The 10,427-nt window shown below is 40.5% G+C and overlaps 1 long non-coding RNA gene across 2 annotated transcripts in view; it reads right to left on the reverse strand.

The window, feature by feature from the left end:
- Window positions 1-732: 732 nt before the first annotated feature.
- Window positions 733-10,427, reverse strand: part of LOC109263725 (uncharacterized) — a 44,105-nt gene continuing 34,410 nt past the window's right edge. For both annotated transcript variants that reach the window (XR_002078354.2, XR_002078353.2), the window contains exon 2: window positions 733-3,576. This is a non-coding gene — a long non-coding RNA (uncharacterized LOC109263725). The remainder of the gene's footprint in view (window positions 3,577-10,427) is intronic.

Here is a 10,427-nt window from a genome sequence, read left to right on the forward strand (position 1 = left end):
CTTGATCATGAACTTTATTAGTGGTAACACCAAGGGAATGGAAGTAAATATATTAATCAAGGGGCAGCCTCATAACACCATGCTAAATTTAAGAATTGGGGCAATTGCTCAAACTCTATCTCCCTATTGTACTTCTCTAGATATCTGTCTTCATTTTTCAAGCTTATTGATTTTCCTATTCCATAAGGTATATGTAATGCCTTACACTGGAATAAGGTTAGTAAATTGTAACCATTGAAACCTAGCATGCATTGCTGTATGATTATGACTTTACTCTCATTCTAAACTAGCCAAAGGTATAGATCATCTGTGCAGTAGGCAATCCTGCTCATTAAATTTCTGTGAGTATATTTCTTTCAAAAAAAAGTTGGATTTCTCTGAGTTAATCCTTTTTTTATTTATTTTTAAATTTTTTATTTTTTAAATGTTTTTATTTATTTTTGAAAGAGGGAGAGAGAAAGAGCATGAGTGGGGAAGGGGCAGAGGGAGAGGGAGACACAGAATCTGAAACAGGCTCCAGGCTCTGAGCTGTCAGTACAGAGACTGACGCAGGGCTCGAACCCATGAACCATGAGATCATGACCTGAACCAAAGTTGGACGCTTAACCAACTGAGCCACCCAAGCACCCCTGAGTTATCCTTTCTTATATGATCCAAATTATCTACTCTTTTTTCTAAAAAGTGATCCCTTTCCCCCATCACTATTCTATTACAGTTCACACACAATGTCTCTTGAGGATACAATATAGTTTAATTTTCTTCATTATTCAATTTGGATCCTGTTAAGTGAGACAGGCATTTCCTAATAAGAAGGAACATTTAAATTTTGGCAAATAAGTTCATTAGTATTCAGACAGCTTTGCGCCCCTCATATTTAATAAACCTTTCCATTACAGAGCAAAATATGCTGTGAAATAGTCAAACAAATTAGCAATGGAGCCACCAAGAGAGTACATTCAACCTGATTCAAAGATGTCTCAATTTATCAGTTTTCTGTCAATCATTAAACAACAAAAATGAAACATGCAATTATACACAAGGAGAAATAACTCCTAATTCTTTCATTCTAGCTGAAGCAGAAGAGTTTTAATTGCTTGGAAAAATAAGATTTTTATTTTCTCTCAAGAGGGCTAAAGAAAACAAATGTAAATTGGCTTAGAGTCAACAGCTGGAGCTACAAGACTTCAGACCATGCAGATGAGAGTTGGAAAGATCCATCATCTGTAGTTTTTGTCTTCACAATGGCCAGTATCCAGATATTTGGAAATATGAGATGGTTGACAGAATGTTTCCTTTTCCGCTGCAGCTCCGCTAGCACTCACTAAGATATTTGAATATGCTGTCGATTATTCCATGGTCAACTTTCCACCTATGTGAGTTACCAAGCTCTTTGTTTCTCTTCTAAGTCCTATCAGCCATCTGATCTTGAAAAATATAAAATATATATATTTAAAAAGGCCACCGGTCATAATGAAATATAAAGCACAGTATAATGAAAGATGTCTATCTATTAAAGAGGTATTTTTTTTTAAGTTTAGGCAGTAATCACCTACATTCTCCCCACCTGGGCAGAGAGGGTTGCAAGAGGTATGACAGACAGTGGCCATCACTGTATGGAGGACTATCCCTTTACAGATTTATCCCAAGAAGTAAATGATTGTCTCTTCCTTTTTTTCTGGACCCTGGGTTTAAGTGATTGCCTAGGGGCATATGTCAAGGCACCTCAAAACTGCTTGAGCAGAATGGGACATCTGCCCAGAACTCATTACCCCAGCAGTACCACCAGCACACTCCCCTGGGACATGGCTGATTCTCACTAAAAGAAACGCCAGCAGATGAAAGCAAGGAGGGTTTTGTACCCTCTCCTGTGAAAGGAGCGTGGGAGTGTGGGGAAATGTCAAGTTTAGCTTGTATCTCCAAACCTAGCACACACCTGGTACATTTCATGTGGTATATGCTCAAAGGAAGTGTGATGAAGGAAAGGAGAGGGAGAGAGGCACAGATAGAATAAAGGGTAAAGGAAGGAGAATAAAGGGTAAAGGAAGGAATAAAGCCTCTCTGAGCTCTACAGGGTGTGTTTCTAGAACCTGCTCAACTTCTAAGGGGAGAAGCAGATTTATTGTATCCTGTAAGGTTGATAAAAACTCCTCCAAAAATCAATCAATCAAGTGACTGTTGCAGATCTACTAACCTAACAGCTTAAGAACAGCTGAGTTAGAAATTTGCCAGTTGTCCAGTAGACTGGGGCCTGATGTTAACATTTTTAGAGCTGGAAGGGGTCTTGGATGGCCGAAGAAGCCCCCAAGTGGACTGCCCACAGTCATACAGCTTGTTTGTATTAGAATAAAGATCTAGGTCTCAAAGTTCCCAGCCTAGCATTTTTCACATTACAGTTTCCCCACATGAAACAGAAGCAATAGTTGCTTCCCGAATTCTATCTCTTCATTTTTCCTGACCCATGTCACTTGATATCTCTCTCCCCAGAATCTCTAACTAACCCTACCCCCTTCCTCTGGCACCATGGGACTTTACGCAGCTTGCTAGGGAAACAATCTAGGCAGGTTCACAGAGCATTTATAGAATGCAGACTGGTAAGTCTTATAAATGTATGCTCACTAGGCTTGATTAAGGCAATAGGAATTAATATGTTAAATGGAATCCTGGACTCAAGAATACCTTTGTGTTCAGTTGTTTGCTATGGCCACTGCTCTTTATATCCAAGAGAAATCTAGAATGTAAGCTCCTTGATGTAGGAACCATGTCTATCTTATACCTAAGTCTCTGGTGTCCAATAAGTACTTAACCATTAGTTGAAATTTTTAATGTGACCACCGGTTCCATATTTCATGATTCTAAGAATGTTTGTTGATGTCCTCATCTACAAATACCCAGTAATATCACCCTTCAGCCAAATATTTTTAAAGATCTCAACTCCACCCAGTGTCTCCATTGATCTAATTAACTCAACACAGAGTCCAATCAACCAGCCCATAGGCAGGGAGTTCAAGCTCTATTTGATTTGATCTATGTTAGTTAAATGTGTTAGTTAACATTTACCTCCAGGTGAATGAAGACATAATAAGGGCTAACATCCTAGAACTGGAAGATAGTCTCTGATTATGTTTTCATTTTCAAGCCCTAGAGTGCAGAGACATGTAGGCTAATAAATTGGTGTTTCCATCAAACTACTACTTGCCAGATCTTTAGTAGAGGACAGGCTTCTCCCTAAAATTAGTGCTAGTATCATTTTCCTCTCTTTATATTTCCACGGAAATATAAAGTATGTGTTAGCATACTATGGACATTTTAGTGCCCTCGTAGGTTGGTCCTCCAAGCAGTTGTCCAGCTGGTCTGTCTTTAATCTGACCCTGATTGCAGCCATTACTTGAAATGAAGAAGGCAATCTCTTTAGAAACTGCCGTTGATGTTCCTCTTCTCTCAGGGATAGGTAGCCCATCCATAAGGTCTTCTTGATGATGGTGTCTGGGGCCAGGATTCAGGAAGTCCAGTGGGAAGCAATATGGGAAAAGGTCATGCTCCTCCAAAGAAGTGTGGGTTTTCCTTCTGTCTCAGCAACTGTAAAATTATAAATCAAAGATTAAAAAGTTAAGCCACTGCTCAGGGGAAGATCTTGGTAAAGACATGGCTTAATCAAACCCCGGTGATGGATTCATTGGCATCTAGATGAAGTCTGTGGTTTCCAAACAATGAGGCAGAGACTACAGGGACACACAAAGTATGCCTAAGGATTCTCTATTCCTTCATTTATTTTGCTTTGTCAAAGAAAGAGGAAAAATTGTAATTGAAATTAAATGCAAGTGAATCTGCATGCAGAAAGGGTGTAGAATGAGGGGGCTTGGGAGGGACATACTAAGAAAAAAGGAAAGAGAACCACCGGAATCCAGAAACAGCTGCTGTTTCTTCCCAGTGTTTCACAGAGCTGACCTGAATGGAGTTGTGGTTCTGTGACCTAAGTGAGAGATAAATGATAATATTTGGGACAAGTGGATTTAAGATACTATGAAAAGTTAGAAGCACAGTCGCCCAGGTCTTAGTCTGTTCCTGGAAACCAAAATGACTGATTCTCAGAGTCATTAACAAAGTAAGACAGAATGATAAAAACCTCACCCAAAGATGATCTAGATGAAGCATGACTAGTTTAGGGCATCCCTGCCCAAAGCAAAAGCAGATGTATTACAGTGCCGCCACTCAGGGACTGAGCAAAACTGCCATGTCAGTAACTGTCTTTGGCTTCCATCCCCTCCCTTGCTGCATCACTCTGTCCCTGTCCTGGGGCTCCAGGAACCCAGTGTGCACGTGCCATCATCTACCCACTCAAATGTCTTTAATATGACAAAGACTGGTTAAACCAAAGGTCTTCCAATTGTTAGATTTTAGTATTTCACACTAGACTATTAACAACTGGTGGCTTTAGCATTCCTGTGGGCTATTTGCAATTTAAAATTACCTGCAATCTTCATTACTGGAATATGGGAAGAAGAGAGAGAGGGGACAAGTGAGCAAGCAAAGCGGAGGGGCTTCCCATGCTTCTTGTTGAATCTCAACACTGCTCCACACCAACCACCAAAACTCCAAACAGTGGGCTTCAGCAATGTTGCCTCCACATTACAAACAATCTGAACAGCTGTTAAGCCCAGACTGAGAAAGCAGTGCTGTCCTCAGAGCACATAAAGAGGATTTTTTAGAACTGATGTCTAACCTACAGAAAAGCTTCCTACAGATACCAGTGATCATGTCTGCCTCCCAGGTGTCTGCCTGGTCCAAATCCCTCCCTTCACAAAGAAACAAAGTGAAAAGTGAGTGGCTTATCCAGTGTCACATAGGGACTGACTGAAAGGTAGGGCCAAGACTGAGCCTAAATCTCTTAAATCCCAGCCCACAGCCCAGCCCAAGTAAGTCTTCATGAGCACAACACATTGTCCTTGCTCTAGACAGGAGGATCATGTTCTTCCAACCAATTCTTGAGCGGTATTTGGGTACTTTCTGAATAGTAATTTCCCCTTCCTGGACAACAGTCTGGTTCAGTGGGTCAGGGGGAGACACCGGAATGTTGGCAGATTCCCTGAGGAATCTAGGGAGAGCCTGATCTGTGAGGTGTTGGAATCACCCCTATGCTTTGTTATCGCTGCCCTGGGGATATCCTCTCAAGCCAAAATATCTAACAGTTCTTGACAATTGGGGCACAAGTCAGAGCCCTGAAGACAAACACCAGCAAATCCATGGAAATGAAGCACATCAGTGGTTGCCAAGGGCTGGGGGGTAGGTTTGAGGAATGACAGCTAAAGGGTATGGGGTTTCTTCTGGGGGATGATGAAAACTTTCTGGAATTAGTTGTGATGATTTTGCAACTTTGTGCAATCTCAATTATACATTTTGAGAGAGTGAATTTTATGGTATTCAAATTATATTTCCATTTTTGAAAAACCCATGTAGACCTGTGGGCACCATATATCACAGGCAGGTGGATCACCTGGCTCTCTGGGTCCTCACAACTATTGGGTGACTTCCCCTGGGCAACAGAGGCCTGGGCAGCTGATTATTATCACACCTAGGTCTGCTGCATGCTTCTTATGTGGCAGACAGCTGTGATACACTGTATGTGGTTATCTCAAATGATACATCATAACCAAAGAAGTGGATACTATTATTATACTGTTTTTGTTAACATTTTACAGATGATAAAATGGAGGTACAGTAAGGTTAAACAACTTGACCAGGCCCATAGCCAGTAAGTGACAAAACTGATAGCTAGAAAAGTGTGGCTAAGTAGGCACCAAAAGAATCTGTCCAAAATCATGTCCCTCATGATTCTAATATTCCCACTATTCGATTTTGGGAAAACAGAATAATAATAATAGTGATAATGATATAGCTAAGAATTATTAATTATTTCCATGTTCCAATTAATTATTTCCATGTTCCAATTTTTCTACTAAATTCTCTACATAGATTATCTCACATAATCTTCACAAAAAAGCTGTGAGGTACACACTATTAAGGTGAAAGTGAGACAAAGAATGCTTAAGTCAGTTGCCTGAAGCTACACAGCTAGCAAGTGATGGAGCCAGACCCTACTGCAAGGCACTTGGTCAGAGAGCCAAATTCAGATGCCTACAGGGGCCACAAGGATGAAAGAGTAAAGTAGGTCCCATATGTTTCTTGAAATACAAAATAGCATCCACCCATCTGCTATTTATGTGGAGAGATGCAGAACAACAGTGTCTTAATACTGTCAGGCAAGACAAAGCACAAGAGCAATGGTGGATGGCAAGTGCCCCTTTGCCTCAACATTGAGGATACAAAACACGTGGCAGAAACGGGCAAATTGGAGAAAAGCCTGTTTCGTCTAAAGGGGCGGCCACCATTCAATTCCACCCTTCTGTTGCCAGGTATGTATATGATGCAGTATTGCCATATTTTCTGAGAGAAACCAGAAAGACAGGTTTTTACATGAAATCTTTTGACTTTTTAAAAAAATGGCAAAGAATTCTGCAGCTTAAATTTGATATGTAGCAGTCCGCTCTCAACCTCTATATATAGTAAATTGTATTGCAAACATCCTTAAGCTGTTCCATGTGACTGGAATTTGGGATTTGGGGTCAAAAAGTGACAGGGTGAACCTGGAATGGTGAGGACGGGCCACAGTGTGAAGATTTTTGAAGCACACCTAAGGAAGATAAATCTCATTCCACAAGCCAGGGAAAGCCAGAAGCTTTGTTTGTTTTGTTTTGTTTTGTTTTGTTTTGTTTTGTTTTGTTTTGTTTTGTTTTGTTTTAGAAGAGAAATGCACCAGATCAGAAAGACATTCTGAGAATAATATTAAGGATAGAGGAGCTGGGAGAGATAGCTGAGGCAGTGAGACTGAATGGGAGGTAACTACAATTGTCAACCTCAAACAAGCAGTGGTAATGGAAGTGAGAGAATGGACTTAAGTCAATTAATAACAGAGACCTTCCTTAATAAGTAATAGATCTGCTTATATCAAAACAGTATATACATACACTCTATTAAATAGCAGTAGCATCACCTGATGAAGAAAAGACCATTATCATGAAGAGGGAGGCATTAGCAAATAAGGAAGAATGTTATGAGAAAAATAAGAAAGGGGTTTCAGGATACGACTTGTTTGAGGCTGAGTTTGGCATATAAAAAGGAAAGAAAATGTCCTTGGCTAGGGAGGAGACAGCTTGAAAACTGCCTAAGAAAACAAAAAGTGAATGAGTAAAATAAAAAGAACACATATAAAGAGGTCAGGTATTAAGAAATTAAGAAGAAATATAAGAAACCAGCAGGGAAAAACTAATCAGGCAGTGAAGACCAGTGAAAGTCCCTGAAGTCCAGATTTAATGCAGAGGAGAGAAACTGGGGAGAGCATTTTAAAAAGATGTTGTAATGAAGGTACCAAGGAGATTGCTTTAACAGAGACAGAACTCAAGAATAGAGACCACAATGGAGGGACTTATAAGGAGTAGAAGAAAAAGAGGTCCAAAATATGGGAAAGGATTTTAGCTATTAGAGACCAGTGGGAAAAGATGAGTTTTAGAGATGTCAGAAAGGAAAATATGACAGGATTTTGGAATATTCTTCGAGTGAAAATAAGGTCTATTCTGTAAAAAATACAAAGTTGTCTCTCCACAAGTGCTTAAGAAGCAGCCCCGAGGACAGCCAAAGATAATACCAAAGCTGCATTCCGAGGGTATGAGGAGGAGAATACAGTTACCAGAAAGTTCCAAAAGTGAAGGGAGCAAAGATTTTCATCTTTACTAAGCTTGGTTTTCATTGGTTGTAACATCACACAGAACAGAATGAAGTGTTCCACAGAAGCAACTTCAGAGGTAACCTTGTGATGGCCCAGAACGCTCTGGGAGAACTATAGTAGTCACAAAGGCAGAAAGAAAAAAGAGGGCTCTTCTCCATACACATGGTCCAGGAATAAAAAGGACCAACAACAGTAACAAAATATCCTATTTAAAAGCACAAAGTTGTAGGGGCACCTGGGTGGCTCAGTAGGTTAAGTGTCTGACTTTGGCTCAGGTCATGATCTTGCGGTTTGTCAGCTGTGCTGACAGCTCAGAGCCTGGAGCCTGCTTCAGATTCTGTGTCTCCCTCTCTCTCTGCCCCTCCTCCACACACACACACTCTCTCTCTCTCTCTCTCTCTCTGTCTCTCTCTCTCTGTCAAAAATAAATAAACATTAAAAAGATTTTAAAGCACAAAGTTGTACATCAAAGGAGAAGAAATACAAGCAAGGAGGAAGGAGGGCTATTACTGTTAGGCACAAGAAGGGGCTAGGATTTAAGTGTGTGTCATGTAATATCTGGCAGGTTGGTTACAGTATTCCATTTGGGAATAGGCAAAGTTACTCTGTTTTGCAGAAGAAGGTGGGGGGGTTATATAAAATAATAATTACTTGCTAACAGTCACAAAGCTAGTTAAGTTTTAGAGCCAGGTCTTACTGGATTCTCAAACTTATGCATTTTCCGCAATACCACACTCACTATGGGCCATCTCCTACCTGGATTTATGCAAAAGCCTTCCTAACTGGTATATCTCTCACCTCCTCCATCCTTCATCCAATATGTAGCCCAAGCAATAGTTCAAAAATACAAATTTCACTGTAGTGCTGCCTGTTCAAATCCCTTCAATAAATTCCTTTTGGTCTTCGGTGGAGTCCAGACTACTTAGCACTCCCTACAAGGCCATGCAAGGTCTGGCCCCATTCACCTCCCTAGCTTCATCTCAAGCTCCTCTCCTTGCAGGTGAAAATTCAATGGCTCTGGATATATTTAAGTATTGGAATGCACCTTGACCATTCTTGCCTCCAGGGCTCGGCACATTGTCCCTATGTGCTGGAGAACTTGTCTGCCTGACCTCCAACCCCTCCCATTTGTAGTCACCAAGGATGACTCCTTGGTAACAGTAGGACTCCTTTCTCATGAAACTTAACACACCTTATTGGAATCCTCTTAATCTGTTCTGAGATCCCCATACCCCCTCTACTGGGAGCTACATGAGGAAAGATCCTGTTTCCATTTTGTTCACTCTTGAATGTACAACACCTAGCACATGCACTGACATATCACACGTTTTAAACACAAAGATTCTGAAATGGACAAATAAATTTGATGGGACAAAGGCCATTACTGACTACTAAGTGAAGCTGTATCAGTAGAGGCCAAACTCATAGCTGACCCCAAAGCCCCTACTCTTGGCATCCTCAATTTACTGTCCATTGCTAAAGATTCTTTTCCAAATTCCAAAATTTGATTCCAATTCAAAAATTCAAAAAAAATCAACATTTATAGAACATGTGCTCTATGTCCTTCCTGCACTCAGAGCCATAAATAACTCCAAGGACAAGACTTGCTTCTTGCCCTAAATATGCATACAGTCCCATGGAGAACCTTTCATTTTGCCAACATGTTGCAATTCACATTCTCTTTAAATCCTTTCAGAACTGAGCTGACAAGGGATGCTTGGTAGTCTCTTAAGCATTTGGTAATAGCCAGTTGACTCCTATAGGACAACAAGGGGCTTGAGACCTGAGGCCAAATCTTATTCATCATTATCATCCTGGCTAGCATAGTGTTTGATATATAACAACAGGTTTAAAACTATCACCAAATGTGTGAAAGCATAAACAAATGAATGAAGAAATGAAACAAGTAAAGTCTTGGAATCAAGCTTTGGAATCGGGTCAAAGTCTCAGCAGGAATTCTCCTCTATCACTAAACAGATAAATGACTTAGTGACAAGTCCCTGTAGGGAAGAACCAGCCCATTTCACACACACAAACTGGCCAGACTTCAGCTAGCAGAGCATGGGGTCAGGGAAAAAGAGGAGCAGGATAGGGTTGTCAGTGGCTTTCAATTGTTCCATCACTGGACATGTTCTCTCCTCTGTCCTCAGGTTTAGAGGGGAGACACGGGGGCAGTCACACCCATGGAAGAGTATTGATGGCTTCACCTGCTCACTGAGGCAAATCAGAGAGGTAGGTCAAAAGACAAAGAGGAAAATAGATCAAGATAGTGTTCACCACACATTTTTATTACCTAGTAGGAAAACCCTTCAGTGACATCTTATTTAAGATGTACATTGATAATCAGCGCCATGAATAAATATCTAACTGAAACAAAGATATTTGCTAGTTTCTATACCTTTCAAAATTAGAACAAAAATCTGAACAGAAACAGCTATCAAACAGCATCCTGCACACACACACACACACACACACACACTCCTGAAATTTCCCCCTGCTGGCAACTTGTTAGTTATTTGAATAAACATTATTTCTGCCACATGCTTTAGCACCAAATAGTACCTTGTAGTCAGTTAAAAAACCTTTATCAAAGTTAGACTATGGTATTATTTTGACACCAGACAGTCCTTTGCTTTTGTGTAGAATC

This window comes from Panthera pardus, unplaced genomic scaffold (assembly GCF_024362965.1).
Source record: "Panthera pardus isolate Hobbes unplaced genomic scaffold, ASM2436296v1 HiC_scaffold_8, whole genome shotgun sequence".
Taxonomy (NCBI): domain Eukaryota; kingdom Metazoa; phylum Chordata; class Mammalia; order Carnivora; family Felidae; genus Panthera; species Panthera pardus.